General features: G+C 46.8%; 1 non-coding gene across 1 annotated transcript; it reads left to right on the forward strand.

The window, feature by feature from the left end:
- Positions 1–510: 510 nt before the first annotated feature.
- On the forward strand, positions 511–582 carry TRNAQ-UUG (transfer RNA glutamine (anticodon UUG)). Its single transcript has one exon. It is a non-coding gene; the product is annotated as a tRNA-Gln (tRNA).
- The last annotated feature ends 12,637 nt before the right edge of the window (positions 583–13,219 follow it).

The raw sequence follows: 13,219 nt of genomic DNA on the forward strand, positions 1-13,219 counted from the left end.
TGTAAAAGTCCTACTTGACGCTGTGTAAAACCTTGTCGTGCCATGCAACGTCCACTCTCTATTAGCCAAGTTAGATATATACATATATTTTATTTTTTTGTTGCAGATTTATATAGTAGGAACTCGACCCGAAGTAACTGGAGCGCTTTACACGAGCACCAGTAACGTTACACAAGGACACATTAATTTCATCGTCCTTTGGTTTATGACTGTCTTGTCTGCTTACCTCTAAATCATTCATGTACGTACCACAGCCTGCGAAATGCTCCCCATGACAATTAAATCCACAGTGTACTTATATTAGCGTAAGAAGGCGCTGACTGTGGTGTTGCCTTTTCCTTAGGCACCAAGCAAATATTTATGTTGTGCGGCAGTTTCATTTTACAATATAAATTCATCTTGGATTTGTTGCCTTTTGGGACACATCAGCAAACAACACTTTAGGATCAGTAGTACTACCCTCTTCTTATATATTTTATAAAGCACATTGTGCACGAAAAAGAAACAGGCGGTCCCATGGTGTAATGGTTAGCACTCTGGACTTTGAATCCAGCGATCCGAGTTCAAATCTCGGTGGGACCTCATTTTTTTTCTCACTATTTTTCCTACTTCCCGTGATTGACCATAAAATCTCTCCTATCTCACAATAGAAAGGAAACTGGCTATATAACCCTCGCAATGCATTTAAAAAAAAATATTTTACGATCTACTGTTTTATAGTGAAACCTTGGTCTGTGTGCATCCGTTTGCCCCTCCTACCTCTGATTAGTGGTTGGAGCTGCCTTTCAGTTGTACTCTGATATCTGATTGTTCGGATGAAGCCCATTGATCTGCCTATCACATCGAACTGCTGAAACGAATAAAAGGAGCATATACGAAACGTTTCATAAAACAAGAAGACGAAAGGGCCGACGCGAAATGTTCACGTTCGGAAATAAGCACCACCAGAGCAATTATCGACGGAGCGACGTGGGTCGCAATTTTCATCGGGAGGAGTTAATTGTACTAGAAGGGATATATTATCGTTTAAGCGTCTAGTACAAATATCACGTTTTATTTTATACGTCCGAATTTTTTTTAACGCTGCCAAAAACAGTACACGTTTTTCTGCTTTCAAATAAAAGGGTATTTTTTCACTTAATCTGACCTAAGCGTTAGAAAAATTATCAGTTTTCATCGGGCCGGTTATGGAGGTGAAACGAGTACCATTCCAAGATGGCCACTTCAACAAACGCTTACCATCGCTGAGCTCTTACTAAACCACTACAGCGCATACTTCGCAATTCAGAGTGTTCTTGAACTGAAGGCCGCCCTCTTCCTGCTGCTCCACAGAACAGATTTACAATGGAAGTTATTTGTATTGCTCTTCGTGCCACTCTGAAGTCGTCTAAGAGCGCCGACGAAACAAGGGATGTGTTAAAAAGAGAACAGGAAATAGACAAACAAGCATTGGCATAGCCAATAGGTTTCGCCTTTGGGACCTTATAAGTTTAGCCATGCATCAGATTATCCCCTATTAGCATGCCCACACACTCAACATTTTTGAATAATCGTACACTTTTTATTTAAATGAGACAAGATGTTTGAGATGAATAGGTAGCATGCCTGGAGCAAGGGTGCCAAGGCGAGACATGGCAGGTGTAATGGTGACGAGCACGTTTGTGTGACCATTGACCATGGCAGCATTATTAAGGATATATTGAGAAGGTGGCTGTATAAAAGGGGGGCATGTTGTATTAATGCTGTTGCAGCGTGAAAACAAGCTTGTTTTGTTTGCTGGTGCGGGGAGAGGACTAGGGCTAGGTAGAGACCAACATCAGTAGAATAGCAGGCAGCCATGATAATATAAGCACTGTGTTTTATAGTGTAAAGACACAAAATGAACAATTGACAGTGTTATAGAATAAAATAAAATGCAGACAAGACCATTAAAAACAAACCGATGCAAAAAGCCTGTTGTGCTTTTCTTTTAAAGAAAACTTGAATACTGTTATGACTAAACCGTTGAAGCTATTGCATCAGGCAGTGCACTAGACAACTCTGATAGCTAACCAGAATCTAATAAGGCTGGCAACAGGATCCTTCTAATCTAAGCAATAAACTGCTGTACCGGGGAGATAATGCAATCAAAGGAGAAAGATACAGCTGGACTTGGTGCAGAAAACCCAGAAAAAAGTCTATGCTTGTTCAATTACAATGAAATGGAAAACGAATCAACGCAATAAACAATACAGAATCCACATGTCCTGTGCTTAATTTGAGTCGATGGTTGCCGGTGGGGACCACTGCACTAACTTTTTAGACCGGCAAACATTTTTCCTCATCTGATATTTCCCAAGAGCAAGAGCAGGAAACACACAAGCGGGACACACACAAACGGGAAAGACGGAGGAAGAGAAAGATGACAAATCCGCCTTCAAGAGAGAAAGCAGGAACTTGTCAGAGTGAGATAAAGGCAGTGGCGGCTGGCGACATTTTAAAGTGGAGTGGCGTAAAAGTTTGTGATGAGTCCTGTCATCGGTGGCGAGCAAGCCCGACCGTCAAAAGAGGGTTTGGGGGCAGGGGGAGGGAGAGGGGGGGGGGGGGGGGGAGAGTCATAGTACGGGGAGTGCTGAGGCTGCACACTACTGTGGCCAGGGTGAATATTTATTTTGTAGGAGCTTTGTCTGCAAGCGCATGCATGTTAAGTTACACAGCTTATTTCTGCAGTTAATTTTACTCCTAGTCTTTAGTTGGGTATATTGCATACATCTGCGCCTGCACATAGGCAAGAAATAAGGGGGCCTCGTAACCTAGAGTTTTGAAACCCTGCGAATTAGCACTGCCGAAGGAGCACATAGGGTACAAGCATGCAGCTCCTTTTGATTACAAGCCACGTGACATTACAGACTAGTGTCAGGGCATGTGCAGGGGCGGGGAGGGTGCCACTGACAGCTGCACGATGCCCGGTGCTGTTTGGTACCGGCTCTTGGATTACACTTCACTCTGGGGTGAGTCGTGGCGGTAGTTAGGTTCGATGGCTGATGCACTACTTAAAGTGGGCATAGTCCTGAGATGTGGACTTCCTGTTTTACGGACACTAGTGATGCACTTTGGCTGAGCAGTTCTCAATGAAAGCGGGGGTGGGGTGTTGGGGCGAACTTTAGAATTTGGGGCTCTGTGGAGGGGAGCTACTGAGTTTCAAGTGTGAAAGATGTCAATGTGGGAAATGCCGTATTTTCCCCCTGTAAGTGGTGTGTGGCAATGCTGAGATGCTCTGGAAATGGTGACATGGAACACAGGTGAGAAAAGCTTCTTTAGAGGTCTTGGGTATGATGTGCTTAACACTTTTGTGCTTGCAAAGCCAGGCCTGCAATTCACAGAATGGCACGGTAGGGAAAGAGTGTTTTAAAATGCCGAAACCAACTTTTTTCAGTCTGAACAATGGCTGATGCACTACTTAAAGTGGGCATAGTCTTGAGATGTGCACTTCCAGTTTTACGGACACTAGTGAGGCACTTTGGCTGAGCAGTTCTCAATGGCCCAAGTGTCTGCTTGTGTCAGGGGACGACTTTCAACTCGCGTTGGAAACTTCTCTTCTGTTTACAGTGAGAGTCCTGAAAATGCTTCTGCCGGTACATCTGCTGCGAAAATCTCACACTGAGCGTGTTTTTCATGGGTGTTATGTATTCTGAAGGCGCTCACCCCTGCTCCTCCCGTGCGCTGCCCTCATCAGACCCTTCTTCGGTCTCCCTCCATCAGGGGTGCTCACTCACATTCCTCCTCACTGGCCAGCAGTAACAGTAATGGAAACCCTGTCAGGGAAAGTCAAATCCTGCGCGTGGGGAGGGAGCGGGTGGGGGTGCATTTAATTAAACAAAATAAAAAACAATAAAATTTAAACTTACCAGGATGTGGCATCTCTTCCGCTGGTTCCGCGTCCCATCACGTCTCCGAGTCACAGACGTTGACAAATCCTAAGACAGGATGCGACTGGGGGCGGATACACTGGCTAGATCCTGCCATTTGACAGGGCATCGGGCGAATGTACGTCACCGCCCCACGGGATCCCATCTTTAGACTCCTGCATTACACTAGGCATGTGCAGCATACCTAGTGTAATGTCAATGGAGTGGCCGTGCGGAAATGAAACAGCCCTCAGCTTCCACTTGCGCAGTCGGAGTCTGCTGGACTCCTGCTGCTCTCACCGGCGTGCCTGGCTGCCTTGTGCGTTTCACCATGACTCATGCGCGCACTTGAGGCTGTTAAGTTCACAGCCTCAAGTGCGTGCATGAGTCATGGTGAAACGCTGAAGCACAGGCCGGAGCAGTTTTTCTGACGTGTACTGTCACGTTGATTCTGCCAAGAAGGGCACCCCACCCCCCGGGCCCCTATGGACCAGCCGCCACTGGATAAAGCTGCATTTAGTTTCTGGTGAATTAAAGAGGTCTCCGGTGGATGCAGGTCTACTCTTCCTTGGTGTTCGGCGGGAGACATCTAATAGCTGCAGCCATGGGCTTCTGGGCAACTTATTATTTTACAAATTAAGCACTGTGCATGCCCCTGTGAAGGATATAGAGCATGGCTTAGGAGCGATCTCCTTGCGAGGGTCACAGTCCTTGAGCTGTGTCTCTTGTTCTCCGTTTAGGGGAATTATGTGCCTGTCTGTGTGTGCTTATCTCTCGATCTGTTTGTATAAAGTACTTATCCACACCTGTCTCGACATTAGAAGTGAGAAAGCCAACAAACGAGTTAGGAGATCCAAGCTAAGGGTCTGGCTTGGCTCTAGGAACCTGTGCACGAGTCATGACAAAGATTGCCTCGCAAACCATGTGACAAACATAACAATACCATAAGGTCTCTTCAAATTTCCAAAAATATATGCCGAAACGTGTGATTTTATATCGGATTATGCACTAGGTGGCATTTATTCAAAAATGAAGCGTTTGAACTTTGAAACATTCCTGCCCCCTCCCCACCATAGCGACAATGCCATTAGTGAATTAAGAGGCACGTTGGTTGTCCTCTCTAAGCTATGTCTCCTTTATTCCTAATTATAGATAAAGCAACGCAACAGAGACAACTAAATTAAACACAAAAGAAGTTTTTAAACAGCGCACATCGCCAACTTGTGTATTTCAGGGGGCTCTGATAGGCAACAAGGAGGCACAGTGAAATAAGATATCTAACCGTGATCGCATAATTTGCTTAAGCTAGGAAATCGGAACCGATCCCAGGTTTTCTAGTTTCTTATTGCGCAATTCAGCCACTATGTGATACGTACCGCTTTCTCTTTCACGTGCTTACATCAAAGGTTAATGGTTGTCTTGAAGTCCTGGTGCACGAGGTTAGAGCGTGGGCGGCAGGCAGAGACCACATGAAGGCTCGGCTTGTTTGGGTTCTAAGTTTCAATAGGACCTCGAGCTGAGCACGAGCCAGGCATCTGGATCAAGACTCTGGTTCAACCCCCTCTAGAGCGCGTTTCTCTCGCTGAGAGAATTAAGATCTTGAGGCGCACGGACAGTGTGAGGAAATTGTTTTATGCACTTAAGAATGTGGCACAACCCTCCCTATGCCCCAAGCACTGAAGACCACCCCCCTCACCGCAGCTGTCCCGCTCACAGGCCACGCTGGAAGGAAAAGTGTGCTGGCACCGGTGGAAGCGCCTGAAAGTGTGCCATATGTTTTTGTATCACTGGAATACATAAGTGATGCACAAAATATAGGGATTATGACTATCCCTTCTCGGCAACAGTTTCGACCCCGCCCACTGTGCACGTTCATACTTTGCCAAACTCGATGAGAAAAGAATTCGGTACTCACTTTCGCACTACATTCACCAGGACGCTACAATCCGCCTGCAGCCACGTAGCAGATGATGACACCGAAGAGCCAGGGGCGCCGCCGCTTGTCTGGCCCCACAGACCGATGGAAAACATCACGTGAGCCACGAGACTGCTGCAGCATTGACAGAAACGAAAGTGAATTGCGTCTCATTCCGAAGCGAAGCTGCCAGGCTGAATCCCGCGCAGGTAGAAGATGCCCTTTAAAGACTGCCCACTGGTCTTTCCAGTAAGTGAGACGTGCTGGGTTCAGTTCTGTGTTGGGGAGGTGGGGGAAGCTTTGGGGACTGAGACATAGAAGGAGCTGCATTGTGTGCCCCAAGGTTATAGCCGCTGCCCAAAGCGACAGGAAGTCTTCTAGCACAAGGCAACATTAAACAAGCTCCAGTGAAGACACAAGCAGCCTAAACAAGTGCTCGCTCAAGTAGGGGGGAGGGAAAGGGAGCGGCCGAGAGCAGGCAGCTTTCCCTTGCGGGAGCGTGCGACCATATGGCGCCGCGGGCTCCCGCAAGGAAATCGCCAAACGTGCACACGTTGCCCTTGGAAGCAATGCAACGAGTCCACATTTTTGCCCGAAAAGCTCTGCCGCTGGCTAAAGGTCTCCTTCCTAAGCAGCGCATGCGCACTGCGTAGGCGAGACCTAAAAAGATAGTGCTGCTATGTAGGGGTCTCGTGAATGGACGATTGATCATACAAACACGAGTATCTTTTTTTCTCTTCATATTAATATAGGTTTTTGCCTAGAGCGCTGAAAGGTGTGAGCGAGAAAGTGGCACAGAACATAGGGACAGGATATTATGCCATGTATGTTGCTGGTGTAGCGCACATTCCTGCAATTGAGTCACTTCTGGAAAGAAGAAAGAATAAAGAAGGAATAGGACAGGTAGGAATTTCTAACTCAGTTGAACTTGGGCCAGATCTAGCAATATTTGATGAAGCACAACTTAGCCAGACAGCTCGCTGCATCAAATGGAGAGGGCAGGAGTGTGTTATATTTACCAAGGTATGGTGCATTCCCGCTCTCTCTGCCATAGCTGTCTATTACGAGGCAAAAAGTAGTTTAAAATTAACTTTATTGGCAAAAGCATAACGACCTCCTGCCACATGAGCTTACAATCTTCAACTGTTCATCCCTGTGAAAGCTAGAATCTTGACGAGAGGAACAGTCCAAGGTTGATAGAAGAGGAGGTGGCAGGGAAAGTAGGAGAAGGAAAGGTAAAGGGGATAAAGGGGGCTGAATAGGAAAGAGCAATTATAACACTTCTCCCTTCCACAACAATAGGGAAAAGTCAAGTAAGAGAAAGGGCACTGTATAAAAAAAAGAGGTGCAATAATGTAAAGGAAATCAACAATGCACAGAGATTGCAAAATAGGAAAAATTATATTTGCTCAGATGCTAGGTAGAATGTCAATGAATGTCATAATCTTTGTGCCAAACAGGACCTCTACGTGAACGAGAGTAAAACATTCCCTATTAGCAATAAAGTTTTCATGAAAACCTTTAGAATTAGCACAATGGTTCCCCATGTGCGATTGTTAGAAATGGGGATCTCTAGTTGGCAATGGCTGGCCATTGTCCAAGTAGGGACCCTTCTTCCTAAGTCAGAGTGAGGGGGCTACACCCTTTGATAACCCCTGCTCAACCCTGTGGTAACGTAGCACGAGCAGATAGGATTATCTCAGAGGCAGTGTGTAAATCATTTATGGTCATACACAGTAACACAGTGAAGGACTCTACAAAGGGATACCACACAAGTAGCTTTAAAAAATAAGTATCTTTTTATATAGAATTAACACAAGACCAATAACGGTAAAAAGTCACAATACTGAAACATGGGGGTACTCTTGAAAAGGTGGAAAAAGAGTTCAAAGGGTTCAAATATGGGTTCTGTTCAAAGCAGGGGTCCCTGCAACCCTTTTACTTACAAAGTACCTGGATTTCGTAGCAAAACGTTGCAAATGAGCTGTAGCAATGATTTTCCCCACGCTGGGCCGGCGATGCGTTGAATCCTTGCCGTGAGGGAGGATGATGCGCCAGTCTGCGGGTGCGTGCAGGGCAAAGCGACAGACATCTTCACGCTAGGCCAGCGATGCGTTTAATCCTTGCCGCGAGGGAGGATAATGCGCTGATCCTGTTGCGTGTGTGATCTGGTTGCGATGAAAGAAAATGAGGCCCGCGAGGGAGCGACGATCCGGGTGCGATGAGAGGAAAATGGCGGACGCGCGGCGTTCGCTCTGCGATGTCGTGATGCGTTGATCTCGATGTGATGATCCGGGGTTAGCAAGCCTTCGACAAAGCCCGCAACGTGCGATGCAATGATCTTTGAGGTTAGTGAGCACTTTGTGGCCCGCAAGCATGTGATGCGATGATCTTTGGTTTGTGAGCACTCCGCAGCAGCAGCGCAATGATTTTTCTTACGCTCTTCAGCTGCGGCGGCTCGCAAACGGGCGTTAGCGACAATTTCAGCACTCTCTTCTCTATAGTAGAACTAGAGGCCCTGGAACTCACAGGGGCCTCACCTACAGATAGAAATCCTCGCTGGGAGGAATCGGAGGCTGGTGGGGGAGTCAGGTGTGCCTCTGACTCCAGCAGGAGGCTAGCTCTCTTCTAGCCCTTGGGTGATTGCTTAGCAAAATAAAAGTCTCTCAAAAGTCATTTCCCCTCTTCTTCCAAGTCCAAGGGGAACTGCTGCAGGCCAATCCAAGAAACAGCTCACAAGCACAAGGAAGTCCTCTCCTGCAGATTCCTTCAGTAACACGGACAGAGGTTCCTCTTGACATCCAGGAGCAATACAAAAATCAGGGGTTTGGGCATAGATATGTATACCCCAAAAATGTTTGTTCTCAAAAGTCTCTAGTTACTGAACCCAGCCAGAACCAGTTTTGCTCAGGCCTGGAACACTTTGTTTACAAGGCTGCATCCTTCCTTTCAGAAAGAGGGTGTCTGCCAGCCGACGCACAGTAGGAGGTGGAGCCAGTATTCACCTTGCCAGGCACAGCCCTATTCAGGTCAAGGAGCTACCCCTCCGCAGTACTCAATGCAGATCTCTCTATTCAACCCAGGTCTGACTCAGCCTCCCTTGTCCCTCTAAACCCAGACAGCCAATACACATAACAGCAGAGCACACTGGAAGGCTTAGGCAAGAAAATACCTACTTTCTAAAAGTGGTATTTTCAAACACAGAATGTTAAAACCAACTTCACTGAAAGATGTATTTCATCATTCTGAGTTCAGGCATACTAAACTCGAATTTTTACCATGTTCCCTGAGTCAGATAGGACTATAGGATGTAATCGCCAGTCTGCCCATTATAGCCTAAGGAGAACAGGTAACCTGGCAGCAGTGAAAAACAAAATGGAGGGTGATTCACTACCAGGACATGCTACACATATCAAGCCATGTCCTGCCTTCCACATACAACGCACCTACCATAGGGGTGAATGACATGATGCTAAGAGAAGGTTCAGGGGCTGGGAAGTGTGGGCACTTCACAGCCAAGATGGCAGTTCTGGACTGCATACAGACACTGCAGTGGCAGGTCAGAGGTACCATTTACAAGCTGTGTCTGTGGGTGGTGCAAACCAGCGCTGCAGGCCCACCAGCAGCATTTGGGTTACCAGCCCTGGGCGCAAATAGGCCACACTACTACAGACTAACCGGTAACCCAAATAAGCCAAGCAGGGATATACCAATTCACAGTACCCCACGAGTACCGCCCCTACTTAAACGGGTCATTATGTGTCAGCGCAGCGGACGAGTGCAGCGGGCGCGACGGAGGCGTGCCGGAGTTGCGCCTGAGTTAGGCCCGTCTGCGCCCGTCCGCGGCCGACCGGGACCCGGGCCCACTCCCCCTGGCCATTTTTACAAATACTCGTCTCAGGAACTCTTAAATCTACGTCCTCATACTCCTGATGATTCCTGCAAGCACTCTTTAGCCCCACGCACATTGACTTGCATTCAACGTCTAGGGCTTTCCTCTTCCCTCAATGCTGTGCCTCACGCTCAGCCTTTAAAACAACCCTTTTCTGAGCCCCAAACTGCACCCTCTGTAAAGCACAGTTTACGCTGCTACTACCTCAACACTCGGTCCCTGGTTAAAAACCAGATAGACATTTTCCTTTTCTTGAAGGAGGAAAAACCCGACATCTTCTTACTAGCTGAAACCTGGCTAACCCCTCACTCCCTCCCCGACGTACTTGTGGCACTTCCCGCAGAATATTATATCTTGACTGCCAATCGTACACCCGGGAAGGCGGGAGGTGGAGTAGCAGCTATAATTTTGAAATCCCTTCAGGTCAGGCAACTACCTTCTTTGATCCTTCCGGACACTGAGAACTTGGTGATTAATCTTGACACTGAAAGTGGGTCCCTTATTCTGGTCCTGATCTACCGGCCCCCCCAATATATGGCCAAATATCCATCTATTCTGGCGGAGCAGCTGGCTTCATATGTAGTCAGCTACTCTAAAATTATCCTTATAGGGGACCTAAATTACTGGCTTGACAGCACAGACATAGACACTCAAGCTGCTGAACTGAAAGACTTGCTTACAGACCTTAATCTAAATCAGCACATTCATGTACCTACCCACCAGAAAGGTCACAGCTTGGACCAGATCTGGACGCACAATCTATCTCTATCCAACCCTGTTATCAGCCCATGTATCTGGTCGGATCATTTTACCATCTATTTCACATTAGAAATACGCGGAAATGCCAAGCCCAAGCCATGCAAGAGCAAAGAATTCCGCAAATGGAAATCTATGGACCTTCCGGGATTTATTGATGTATTAAGTAAAACCGTACCACCACCGTACGATGATCTGGACACTGGCGAGAGAGCGCTGTCTAACTGGCTACTCAACGCAGCTGACCTCTCAGCCCCCTTAGTACTGGTCCCTAATATTAGAGGAAATGAAGCTCACAAATGGTTCTCCCAAGAACTGAAAGATCTCAAACTGGGAGTTCGACAGAAGGAACGGAAATGGAGACAAAGCTACTCCCCTCAAGCTAGGACAGTGTATTGTACCGCAAGAAAGGAGTTCCAAAAAATCTTGCTCCAACATAAATCTAATTACTTCTCCCAAAAAATTTTAAATTCTTCAAATAAAACTAAAGATGTTTTTAACATAGTCAACGAGCTCTGTGACGATGACAGGACAGCCCCTTCAATAGCCCCCACCCAGAAGTTGTGTGACTCACTGAATGAATTCTTCAGAGAGAAAATTGTAACCATAAAACGCAACATTGCTAGCTCTCCTAAATCGTCTCCTTTGGATGATATTTTTAATAACCCTACTACACTAGATACCCTTCCTGCTATAGATCCTAAAACTTTTTCTACTCTCCTGGCACGGGTTAAGTCTGGCTCACCCGATGACATCTGCCCACCCCACATTTTTACAGAGATTGGGCACTCCATCCCTCACGGGATCCTTTCTCTACTTAACGACTCACTCAACCAGGGAAAGGTACCGGCAGGGTTTAAACATGCTCTACTGATTCCCCTGATCAAAAAACCCAGTCTTGATCCTCATGATCCATCTAACTATCGCCCGATATCCTTGCTGCCATTCCTATCAAAAATTCTGGAGGCACACGTTGCTAGCTGTCTTTCTAGCTTCGTTGAAACCACTGGATATCTGGAGCCCAATCAAGCTGGGTTTCGACCAGGGCATTCAACCGAGATGGTGACTCTGGCGGTTCAGAATGTTCTAAGAAACAATGCAGACAAGGACATTCACCAAGCATTGGTACTTCTTGACCTGTCGGCCGCATTCGACACGGTCGACCATACCATCTTGGTCGACCGTGTCGAACAGGCTGGCCTGAGAGGCTCGGCACTTAGATGGCTGAAGTCATTTATCTCGGAGCGTACCCAGGCAGTGAGATTAGGAACTTTTACAGCCCCTAAAATCAAAAACGAATGTGGAGTCCCTCAAGGCTCGTCCCTGTCCCCACTTTTATTTAATTTGTATTTACGACCCCTGTTATTTTCATTAAAAAAGTTCAGAGCCTTAATTTTTAACTATGCAGATGATCTGCAACTGATCTTCTGTCTGGACTCCCCTGGCGCGGCCACCGAATTTCGGGAGGCCATGGTTCACATTCAGAGATGGATGGGCCTAAATCACCTGAAACTCAACCCAGGCAAAACTGAATTGATTTTGCCTGGGAAGAGTGAACTGTATTGGGGACCACACTTCTGGCCTCCAGAAATGGGAGACCCTACAGCTAAATCCCAAACAGTTAAGAGCTTAGGAATCACTTTCAATGAAGATCTTTCGCTCAAAAGCCAGGTAGGGACTGTGGTATCTGCAAGTTTTTTTCAACTTCGCAAGATTAAGAAGATTGCCCACCTTTTAACCCACCCTGCTCTGATTCAGGTCATTATTGCTCTTGTGCTGTCCCGTTTGGATTACTCCAATAGTTTATATCTGGGTCTACCAGCGGGGCAGCTCAAGAGACTTCAACTGGTCCAGAACCAAGCGGCCAGGTTGATTTGCAAAATTCCTAAGTGGCAGTCTATCAGACCTGGACTGGCCAGTCTCCACTGGCTGCCTGTAGCGCAGAGAGCAGCATTCAAAGCGGGATGCATTATCTTCAGGGCTCTACAAGGTAAGGGCCCTGGATTCATTAGCAGCCTGCTTGTCAGTTACACTCCCTCCCGTGCTCTCCGCTCTGGCCAAAAGAACTTGTTAGTGGGGCCCCGGATCAGGAAACAACGCCAGGGAGGAGGATCCTTCCACTTCCTAGCTTCCTCCCTGTGGAACTCCTTGCCATTGCCGCTAAGGCTCCACGAAGATCTATTAGCCTTTAGACAGGCTTTTAAAACTTGGCTCTTCAAGCAAGCTTATCCTTAGTTAATTTTTCTTTCTGTCACATGTTATGTTTTGCCAGTCTTCCACAGCGCCATGAAGCCTACGGGCGTACGTGCGCTTAATAAATTTAATTTAACATAACATAACATAACAGTTACATTTACACAGGGAGCATTCGTGCTTTGGCACTGAGTGGCAGTGGCACGGCGCCCAGAGCATCTAATACCAGCAAAAACAGAGGAGACAACAGCGAAATATGGGAGACCCACGCCAATGGTGCCAGGTCTAACAGCGATGAGTCTAAAAGATTACTACTATTACTGTGGCCTAAATTGTCAGGTGAAATTCTATCCATGCTCCAGGTCCTACCTTCTTCCAGTGCGACCACATTCTTTTTAACTTCAACTTTCTTCATAGGGTTGGAGAATTTGCTGCCACAAGAGCGACGGGAAACAGGAAGTTTGACTACTACACTGTTGACAACCCTCCAATCAGAAACTTTAACTGCATGTTTTAAATCATATCTTATTGTGTACTCTTCTTGATGTTGTTTAACTTGTCCATCCATCACCTCTC

The sequence above is a fragment of the Lissotriton vulgaris genome, chromosome 5 (genome assembly GCF_964263255.1).
Source record: "Lissotriton vulgaris chromosome 5, aLisVul1.2, whole genome shotgun sequence".
Classification (NCBI taxonomy): domain Eukaryota; kingdom Metazoa; phylum Chordata; class Amphibia; order Caudata; family Salamandridae; genus Lissotriton; species Lissotriton vulgaris.